The following is an 11,037-nucleotide window of genomic DNA, read 5'->3' as shown; positions in this document are numbered from 1 at the left end:
CAGCTCTTCCTGGGCCTGATCCACCACTCCCCACACCCCTGTCCCATTAAACCCCTTCCCACCCCCATTCTGCTGTCCCTCTGATGGGAGCTTGTCTGTTCCATTGGACCCTCCTTTTGGATCCAACATCTGCAGGGGTGCATCTGTGGATGGGCTGTAAAATGCTCTGTTCCCTTGTGGCAGGAGAGCTAGTCTCTCTTACTGAGTGATTCCCTTTAACCAGTACTGCAGGAGCTTGAAGGATGCAGCACATTGCTGAGTATCCAAGAGTAATTGTGATGGTTAGGGGGATCTGCCTGAAAAGAAGACCTGGGGCTAATCTTTGGGCTTCTGCCTCAGTCTGGTGAATGATCAAAGAGTCCTAGATGCCTCACAGACACTGAGCACTGCTAGAGGGGAAAGAGGCACTAAACACACCATCAATTTGAATGAACCCGTGTCACAGAAAAAATGCAGTCAAAAACAAATTCCAGTGCAATCCTATACATGCCTACTCAGAATTAAGCCCCACTGAGCTTAATGGAACTTACTCCCAGGTAAGTATGTCTAGGATAGCGGCCCAAGTCATGGTGCCTTGTCCATGGTTTTCCCTAGTGATGCTCATTGGCACACCTGCTGGGCAGCGGTTTTCCTGAGGAAATGGGGCCAAACAGGCAGAATCGGTGCTGCCTTGAGGGAAGCAGGACTCCCCTTGCTGGCACTTGTCAGGCAGTAGCATCCAGTCTTGCCTCTGCTGACTGGCAAAAACTCTTCAGTGTTGGGTAGACATGTTCCCTAGTTGGCCACTCAAGGTCACTTGTCCTGGAGATGGCAACGACTGAGTTTGAGGTCTTCTGGATGCGCAACATGGAACTTGCCATGGAGCTCCTAGGTACAGCACTTTAGCCCAGAGGTTCTCAAACCTTTAGCACAGGGACCCAATTTTTAGAATGATAGTCTGTGTGGGACCTACTGGAAGTGATGTCATGGCCGGAAGTGACATCATCCAGCAAATTAAAATTAATAATTATAAATAATTAAATTAAAGTAAAACAAATAATTAAATAAGGAGAAACGAGCCCTGTTCCACAAAGGGAATTTTCCTGTAGCCTACCTGCAATAACACCCCCCCCCCCAAAAAAAAAAGATTTTCAACCCTACCCAGTGCCCAGTTCAATTTACATTATTATATTTAAACCATATCACTATCAGGAACCACCTAGTTTTACAAATTTAAAAAAGAAAAAAAATCACCTTATCAACTCAAGCCTCTTGTTTTTTTTTTTTGGGGGGGGGGGTGCTGCCTTCTGGAGCATTTGTTGAGCTCCACTTTCATCAGATCGGGACCATTCTGGTGGCCTTGCATTCTTCTTTGCCTGACCTGACCACAAGCCAAGGCATGCTTGTTTACTCACAACTAAACATGAAAGGGTAGCTTAGTTTCACTTTCCATAGGGCTCAATACATTTGTCAGATTGGAGCGGGGGTGTTTTTGTGGGACTGCGTTCATCGGATTGGGACCATTCTGGTGTTGTTTGATTCCTCTCAGCCTGCCCTTTCCAATGGACTAAGGTTGCAATCCTAACCTCACTTTCCTGGAAGTAAGTTCCATTGAACATAATAGGACTTACTTCTGAGTAGACCTGCTTAGGATTGTGCCCTAAGGCAAGTTTGCCTACTTATGAGTAAACGCACTATATAGTTCAGTTTCACTTTCCAAAGGACACCTTGCATTTGCCTGCTCAGCTATCAGCTTATCAGCTAAAGCTTCACAACCCACCAACAATCAGGTTGCGACCCACCAAGTGGATCATGGCCCACAGTTTGAGAAATGCTGCTTTATTCACATATTACAAAAGGAGGCATCTTGGGAGGAAGCACTTTGCAGCACACCAGCACAGATGGCTTGGTCCTTTCCCCTGCCACCTGCTTTTTCTTAACCCCCCCCTTCTTCCCAGCTGCTTTCTCTCTAACTGAAGTCCAGCCCCCAGCTAAACATGGGTCTGGAAAACTGGCAGAGGTCAAAGCAATTGGAGAAGGGGCACTTCATTGGCGAAGGAAGGGGTTAAGTACTCCCTTCCCTCTTGTCTCTTCTGTATTGCAAATTTCCCACTTCTGCAAGGGAGGGAGGGCCATTGGGACTTTGTTACTTCATGAAGTTATGCATATGACCCTGGGCTTGAAGCCATCTGAGAAGCACTGACCAGATCAGGCAAGACCTGCACCTTTCATCTCCAGTTAAATGGGCAAGAACAACAGCCCCTGCTCCTGTTTCTGATTTCATGCTGAAATCTCCTTTGTCAGGCAATCTAATTAACTTGGAAACACCCGGGCTGTTTGAAAAGCAGTTTTTTCCCAAGCTCCACCAGGAAATGCTAAGTGCCAGGCAACTGCAGAGGGACTTCAAAAGCAAGGAAATGTCTCAGGGTCAGGCAGGTTAGGTTTCATACTACCTACCTAAGTTATGCAGCAAGATGAAACATGCCTACCCAGTGGTCCCTGGTCCAAGCCACTCTTTTTATCTGACTCATTACGGACTGACTTTCCCACAAAAAAGAATGAGGGGAAGACGAACCTCTGGTTCAAGAAGCAGCATCCATACAGTGACCATGTCTTTCAAGCTGGGTTACAGCGAAAGAAGGACCCGTTCCTCATTACTGCACAAAAGGAGGTTCTCAAGCAGATGGCAATGCCCAATTGGCTGAAACTGTGGCAGATTTTGGCTCTGTTGCACTTTCCAAAACCTGTTTATTGTTTCTGGGGACACAGGTACAAAGGATGTTCCGTCATCCCAAAGTGTCATTGGGGGTGGTGGTGGTGGTGAGTCGCTTGCTATCATGTGCCTTCAATTATGCAGCTCCAAAGAGCTTTTCTACTGGTGTGGTCCACATCCTCCGAGGAAGCCCATGCAACATGGAGACATGTTCTCATGTGCTCTGCGAACATCATACTAAAACTCTCGGAGGCTATCATTGCTTTAAGCCTTCAATGAACTAAGGCTGACTTCTGGAGCAATGTTACAGCAAACAAACAAAAAAGAGTAATTTTTTAAAAGTGAATGGAACAAAAATGGTTGGCAACCTTCAGTCTTGAAAGACTCTGGTATAAGCCTACAGCACCCGGTATTCCCAGGCGGTCTCCCATCCAAGTACTAACCAGGCCTGACCCTGCTTAGCTTCCAAGATCAGACGAGATTGGGCATGTGCATGGAACAAGGTATAGGATGAACAGTCACACAGGTTGGTAGACATCACTTTAATGTTCCACTCTGAGCAATGGCTAAGAGTTACTCCAAAACATTAAAGATGTTTAACTTGTCCTGGATCACACCATACTTTTAGTTCGGATTTCCATTTATCAAAACTTGAGGTGTTTTTCTTTTAGTCTAGCTGCATGTGGCTTGACTCCCTTACTTGAACCATCTGGATTGTCTTACTAAACCAGTGATTTCCAACTGGCATACTGCAGCCAGTGTACCAAAGAACCAGTGTACCAAGTGAGCCATGGGAGTTTGGAGCATAGCTGTTTAAAACTACTGTAAAACTCTTCCTGGTTCTGCGGCTGTTTTTTAGGGTAACTGTCGGTAGTAACAAATTGTCCCTCTTCCTCCACTGGCAGACTTCCAGAGGAGTCTCGCAGAAACTGGAATTGACATCACAAGAGGCGAAGACCAGAGAGGTCACTGTGCCATGAGAAGAAAAATGTTGAAAATTTCTGTACTAAACCAAACTTTGAACTGGAAGTGCATCCATGCAAGGACTGGCTCCAGCTTTTAGGAGGCCCTTAGCAAACAGCCCTCCTTTCAGCCCCTGGGTTGACTCTGAGAAAGTAGTCTGCTGCCAGTAGTGGCGTTCCTGGGGGTCCCCACGCCCGGGGCAACTCCCAGAATTCTGCCTCCACAACCCATTTTGCCCCCATCTCCGCCCCCCGTGCACATGACCCAGAAGTAATTGCGGTGACGTCATCCCCTTTGAAAACAAGGGGGAACGGAGGAGGCAGCCAAGGCCCCCACGGAGCCTTCTGCACCGCGGGGGTCTCCATGGCAGCAGTCTGGGGTTGCTTGTAAGCTGTGTGGAAGGCTCCGTGGGGGCCGGGAAGCGGCGCGCGTCCCCTCCAACGTCGGAGGAGGTGCATGCCGCTTCCACCCCGCCCTGAGGGACGCCCTCAGAGGTGGAGCAGAGATGCCCAGGAGCACTCCTGGGAAGCAGCCAGATGCTGCCTCCCAGGCAGCATCTCGGCGCCGACTGGACTGCCCCCCTCTCCCCTCCTCCTTTATAGGAGGAGACAAGATGGGCGCCCTAGAGTGTAAGTGCCTCTCTAGGGCGCCTGTCTCCTATCCTCTTATAAAGGAGGAGGGGAGGGGAGGGGTGGCTCCATCGGCGCCCAGGTGCTGATGGAGAGGCAGCAAGCTGCCCCTCTGCAGCGCTCCTGGGTGCTCCTCCTGGCGCGGCCGGGGGCGGGGCAAGGCTCCGAGGCACTCCTGGAGGGTCGGCGCCCAGGGCATTTGCCCCGCTTGCCCCCCCAGGTACGCCAGTGGCTGCCAGCACACAAAGATGGGGGGGGAATGGCTTCAGGGATCAACATTGGACCTTTCTGGGAGCCTTGGGCATTATATTTTTGTTGGGAGCAGCGGTCAAGGCTTCCTCTAACTCAGCAGTATGGGCGTGCATTTGGATTTGCAAATATTCAGAAGTCACAGAATAATGCTATATGCTCAATAGTTACGAATACTTTGGAATTCACATTCAATAGTTCCAGTTTTTCAGAATCATTCCTAATGTTCAGAGTCCCCTTGACTCCTTCAGAGAGTGGGCTAGGCTGCCTGCAAGAGGAAGAAACAGAAGCCTATTCCTCAGGCATCTGGCCTGGTTGCTTGAGATACTGAAACATTCCTGAGTTAGCCTGTTATCAAGGGGAGACAAGGTCAGAGAGATCAAGGTTCCCTGATTAGTGCTGCCATGGTTTTGCCAGGGGGGGTGGGTGGGTTCAGAGCAGAACTGGCCTCTTTATTACCAAGTGCCATCCTGGACCACCTCCCACTGCCCCTTCCCTGCTTCCAACTGCTATGCCAGGACTGTGCTTACTCAACTGTGCCATGCCCAATGTTGTTGGGCATTCTCTCCTACCCAGTTCCAGTCTGCTTGCTCGTGCCGCCCAGGGTATTTGCCCACTTCCCAGCACCAGCTGTCCTCTATACCACTGTGTCATGCTCCATGCTGCCCTGTTCAGGGTTCATGTCCGGATTGCAAGAATTTCCTGAAGCCTGGGCAATGTTGCCTGGCAATCGTGGCTATTGCTGTGTGCGCTGGCCACATCCTCTCAATGCTTTGGAGTTGGCACAGACAACATGAAAAAGTCAGAGAGCTGGCAAAAACCAGCTTAAAAATTGGTGTGTGAGTGAGTGAGTGAGAGAGAAGGGGGGGAGATGGCTACTCCTCTCAACTTTAATGGAATTCCCAGTGTTGGGAGAAAGAGTTTTGTTAAGCTGTGTGGCATACTGTGCTGACCTTTCTGTGAATTCAGGCTGACAGGTCTCCTTCCTGAATGCCATACCAGAAAGAAGACTTCTGCTGTACCAGAGAGAAGGCTTCCTTCTTAAGCACAGTAAGATTTCATATAAGGGTATAAATCTGGAACCTTTACCAGAGAGCAGTTCAGTTAGTTAACTCCATCTGAGAGAGAGTGTTCCATCTGCAACTGCTGTGACCTTACTCGGGTAATATATGCGCGTTTTGCTAATACAGGTACTTACCTCTGTATATTGCTATGTTATTGTTCTTCTTTAAATTGTTCCAAAAGATTTACCTTTATTTGAAAGTACCCAGCTTGTTTTTCAGGTGTTGGGTGCCACCAGGCAGAGTCTTCCATCTCTTTGATACTGACTGTATCAGACAAAAGAAAATATTTCTTTACTCAGCATGTGGTTGGTCTGTGGAACTCTTTGCCACAGGATGTGGTGATGGCGCCTGGCCTGGATGCCTTTAAAAGGGGATTGAACAAGTTTCTGGAGGAAAAATCCGTTACGGGGTACAAGCCATGATGTGTATGCGAAACCTCCTGATTTTAGAAATGGGTTATGTCAGAATACCAGATGCAAGGGAGGGCACCAGGATGCAGGTCTCCTGTTATCTGGTGTGCTCCCTGGGGCATTTGGTGGGCCGCTGTGAGATACAGGAAGCTGGACTAGATGGGCCTATGGCCTGATCCAGTGGGGCTGTTCTTATGTTCTTATGTTATGACTGTAGGGTGCTCACCTCATCCCAGGTTGAGAGTGATTTTTCCATCAGCAGTATTCAGAAACTTCAGTTTTAAAAAAAAGGAAAAAAAAGTCCAAATCCAGAAGGTCATAGTTCTGAATTTGGAATCTGGATTTTGAATTCAGATTTTGTGGCTAGTGCACATCCCCTTACTCAACAGATCGTGAGATGTGGCTCATCTTTAATGTGGTTATGTTTGCTTGCCCCCATTGTCAGTGAATCCATATGGGGGGGGGGGGAGAAACTCTGTATGTTTCAAGTTATCTGCCAACTAGGCTGACATGAGGCAAATGCTACTGTCAAGAATTTAAGAGACACAGCTGCTTCTGTGAGACGTGTATACTAGAGGGATGAGGAGCAGAGGAGGAGATTTCCTTCTTCCTACAGACAGTGTGAAACCAAAACTGAAAGATCTTCCCCAAATAAAATGAACATACGGAAGGGATCAGAGCTAATTATTCTAGCAACGGCTGTCTGAAGCAGCATCAAACTTTAATATCAGAGAGGTTAAAAAAGCCTAATGCCATACTTTTTTCAGCCAGGGCATCAACTGCAAGCCCCATGACCTTTGGTAAATGGAATACTCGTGGCTATTAAATGAAAGGGTGATAGTTGGTGAATGCCAGTTAGAAGGCTTTCTCATTTTAAATGGGCACTTTCCAGTTAGACCAGCAATTTTAATGTTTTCCTGCTCAAGGCACACTGACCTCTGTGGTTTTTGCCTCTTGTGATGTCCGTTCCAGCTTCTGGAAGACTCTTCTGGGTTCTGTAGTTCTGTTTCTAGTGCAGTTGTTTGTAGTAATGAATTATCCGTCCAACTGGCAGAGGAAGAGGGTCAGACAATTTGTTACTACAGACAGTTGCCCTAGAAATAGAGCTGCAGAAGAGTTTTTTTCAGTGATTTTGAGCTGCTGTACTCCAAACTCCAGCAGCAACCCTGTGGAACTTTTGGAGCACACCCCATGTGCACACCCATGAGACACACCAGTTGAAGATCACTGAGTTAGACTATGTAGTGGTTTCTGTGTTGGACTAGGAACAAGGAGATTCTGCCGTGAAGCTAAATAGGTGACCTTGGGCCAGTCACTTAACTCTCAGCCTAGTTCTGTTTCATAGGGTCATTCTCATGATAACCTGACCTGCCCACAGTGCCTTTCTGACATCAAAACTAGACTATTGTAACACACTCTACATAGGGTCCCTCACTACTAAACGATTTAAGCTAATAAAACTTTTGTTACAACTGAGTGCGTGTTTTGTGACTGGCCAAGAGGGAATTGGGACCCATGAGGGACATGTTGGAGTGGGTGGATGGCACAGCTTTTTGAATCCCCCCTTCTGCCTCCCCCCCCTTCTCTTGCCTGCAGCAAGTGTTTTAGCAGACTGAGGGAGGGCAGGAGGGAGCAGGTCGTGGGGTGGTGGTGGACAGGTCGATGAAAGTGTCGACCCAATGTGTGGCGGCAGTGAAGAAGGCCAATTCCATGCTTGGGATCATTAGGAAGGGTATTGAGAACAAAACGGCTAGTATTAGAATGCCGTTGTACAGATCTATGGTAAGGCCACACCTGGAGTATTGTGTCCAGTTCTGGTCGCCGCATCTCAAATAAGACATAGTGGAAATGGAAAAGGTGCAAAAGAGAACGACTAAGATGATTACGGGGCTGGGGCACCTTCCTTATGAGGAAAGGCTACGGCGTTTGGGCCTCTTCAGCCTAGAAAAGAGATGCCTGAGGGGGGACATGATTGAGACATACAAAATTATGCAGGGGATGGACAGAGTGGATAGGGAGATGCTCTTTACACTCTCACATAATACCAGAACCGGGGACATCCACTAAAATTGAGTGTTGGGCGGGTTAGGACAGACAAAAGAAAATATTTCTTTACTCAGCGCGTGGTCGGTCTGTGGAACTCCTTGCCACAGGATGTGGTGCTGGCGTCTAGCCTAGACGCCTTTAAAAGGGGATTGGACGAGTTTCTGGAGGAAAAATCCATTATGGGGTACAAGCCATGATGTGTATGCGCAACCTCCTGATTTTAGGAATGGGTTAAGTCAGAATGCCAGATGTAAGGGAGAGCACCAGGATGAGGTCTCTTGTTATCTGGTGTGCTCCCTGGGGCATTTGGTGGGCCGCTGTGAGATACAGGAAGCTGGACTAGATGGGCCTATGGCCTGATCCAGTGGGGCTGTTCTTATGTTCTTATGTTCTTATGAGCATCCAGCAGCTTGGCTGAGTGGATACACTTAGAGGGAAGTTGGGTCTGGTGTTTAAGTTGGGGGGTTTGGGAAAAGGTGTCCTGTTGCCTGGACCCCAGAGACCATTGGCCCTTTGGGGTGCAGTCACAAGGTCTATGCAGGAGCGTTCATTAATATATGGTTGACATGTGTTGTATGCCTGAAGGAAGTGTCCTGGAATTCTAGCCTCTCAGTGACTGGGGATTAAAAGAAGGTCTTGAGGCTGAGGAATAGGGTGCTGACAGCTCTGAAGCCCAGGGGGAGAAGAGGGAGACAAGCCTAGTGGGTGTGGCTTGGGAAGGTCTACATCAGGGGTGCTCACACTTTTTTGGCTCGAGAGCTACTTTGAAATCCAGCAAGGCCCGGAGATCTACCAGAGTTTTTTTTTACAATGTTCGCGCCATCATAACATATATGTGTACAATGTATGTTGGTGTGCCTTGAGCCCCACTGAGTATAACAGGACTTACTCCTGAGTAGACATGCCTAGGATTAGGCTGTGAGGCTGCAATCCTAGCCACACTTACCTGGGAGTAAGCCCCATTGAGTACAATGGGCCTTACTCCCGGCGTTTCCTCCCAGAGGCACCTGAAGGGGGGGTCGGCACTCTGCGATCTACTCATTTTGCCTCGCGATCTACTGGTAGATCGCGATCCACCTATTGAGCACCCCTGGTCTACATAGACTGCTGACCCTATACCAGCAGGGATCCCCTGGTGGAGGGCAGGAGCCCAACACCCTCCTTCTCAGAGCTCTTGATCTGGTCCAAGAAATGAGAACTGCTGTCTTCCTCGCCAGGCTCTGGAGCAGATACAGGTGTTTTGGGAGGGAGCCCAAGGGAACGGAGAGAGAAAGAGTAAGGGGAGAATAATTCAGAAGGTCAGCGAGAAGGCTTTTTCTTTGCTGGGGGCCAGGTTCACTGTCAAGTTCTGTAGGATCATAGAGATCTAAATAAAATTTAGTATAGACTTTATATCACTTCAGTAGAATGGAAAGCAACCCAACCGTGCACTTAAAAAGTGCATGTGAGTTAATTGACCAAATGAATCTAAGCACATTTTAATTAAAATTACATACATGTAAGTTTCCAAGTAAATGTTTGTCTCTTTAATTTTTTTTTCCAGAGAAATAAAATTTTACACGGTTCTAAAATTAATGACCATGTTTAATTCAAGTACAGCAAAAAGAATTCAAAATATAAACAGTATAAACAAACACCACTGACTTTTTAAGAATTCAGAAGAAAAAATTGTTGCTCTTTTTTTTATTATAAAACTTACAGTGTGGTGTTAATAGGTGTCTGTTGGAATGTGTTGTTGCATGTATTTGACAAGACTAGATTACCCCAGTGTGGGACCCCCTTAGATGTGGGACCCAGCTGGGAGCAGTTGAAGAAGCCCTGAAGATCCTTCTCTCTTTCCAGGGTCTCATTTGCTTGCACTCCTGCAGGGAGTAGATCTGAACACCAGCTGGACTCTGCTTGTGAGAAATCTCCTTCCATCAAGAGAGAAATTGTTTGCTCACAGAGCATTTTTTTTTTTTTTTACTTTGGAGTACTTAAGTCCCAGCATTTTGGGAAGGTGGTGACTGAAAAAAAATGCTGGAAGAAAGATAGTGGTCCTTTGACCTGCTTGGAGGCAACCTCAGAGCACAGATCAGAGATGAGAGAGGAAGACTGTGCTGGCCCTGAAGCAGAAAGAGGTCCTGATGCCACCCAGGCTGGAAGCAGTGGGGGATTCCAGGTGAGAGCTGCACCCAAGACCCTGGGTGAGGACACCCCCAGCTGTGATCTGCAGCGGCAGAGATTCCAGCAGTTGTGCTACCAGGAGGCCATGGAGCCCCGAGAGGTTTACAGCCAACTCCATCAGCTTTGCCTCTTGTGGCTCAAGCCAGAGAAGCACTCCAAGAAGGAGATCCTGGACCCGGTGATCCTGGAGCAGTTCTTGGCCATCCTGCCTCCAGAAGTGAAGAGATGGGTCAGGGACTGTGGAGCAGAGACCAGTTTGCAGGCGGTGGCCCTGGTGGAAGGTTTCCTCCTGAGCCAGGCAGAGGACAAGAGGCAGGAAGAGCAGCAGGTGAGGGTGTCTCCTCCTCGTATTAGTAAGGAGCTGAGAATATTGTTCCATTTTTTCACTTCCATTATTCCATTATTCCATTATTACTTCACCACAAGAAGCACATTTTGGTTTGGCTACAGCACAGGGAGATAAATAGTTATTATATAGAAATCTATTCAGTTTAACATGGGGGCAATCTAAATTGAAGTCCAGAGGGGAAATAATAGGAGAAGGTTTTAATTGTCAATGGTTTTTGTTTGTACAACTATCAGAAAGATTTAGAATTGATATAACGTAATATGGATTTGAAGAGGAGTAGTCAATTTTGGGAAAAAAATTAAAATAAGAAGATCAGATAATCTCTAAGATTTACAAGTTGTTGTTGAAATTTGAAATGGAAGATGAACATGTTAAAGAATGTATGATTCAGTGGGCTATAAATGTGGGTCATGAGCTTTCACTGCAAAAATGGGAGGAACTATGGACAAAGCACATGAAATTTACTCTA

General features: G+C 47.4%; 1 pseudogene; it reads right to left on the bottom strand.

The window, feature by feature from the left end:
- Window positions 1–3,086: 3,086 nt before the first annotated feature.
- Window positions 3,087–3,203, bottom strand: LOC136650861 (5S ribosomal RNA; annotated as a pseudogene).
- Between the last annotated feature and the right edge of the window lie 7,834 nt (window positions 3,204–11,037).

The sequence above is a fragment of the Tiliqua scincoides genome, chromosome 4, assembly GCF_035046505.1.
Source record: "Tiliqua scincoides isolate rTilSci1 chromosome 4, rTilSci1.hap2, whole genome shotgun sequence".
Classification (NCBI taxonomy): domain Eukaryota; kingdom Metazoa; phylum Chordata; class Lepidosauria; order Squamata; family Scincidae; genus Tiliqua; species Tiliqua scincoides.
Note: the sequence above shows the minus strand (reverse complement) of the source record. Positions and strands in the feature narration are given on the sequence as shown.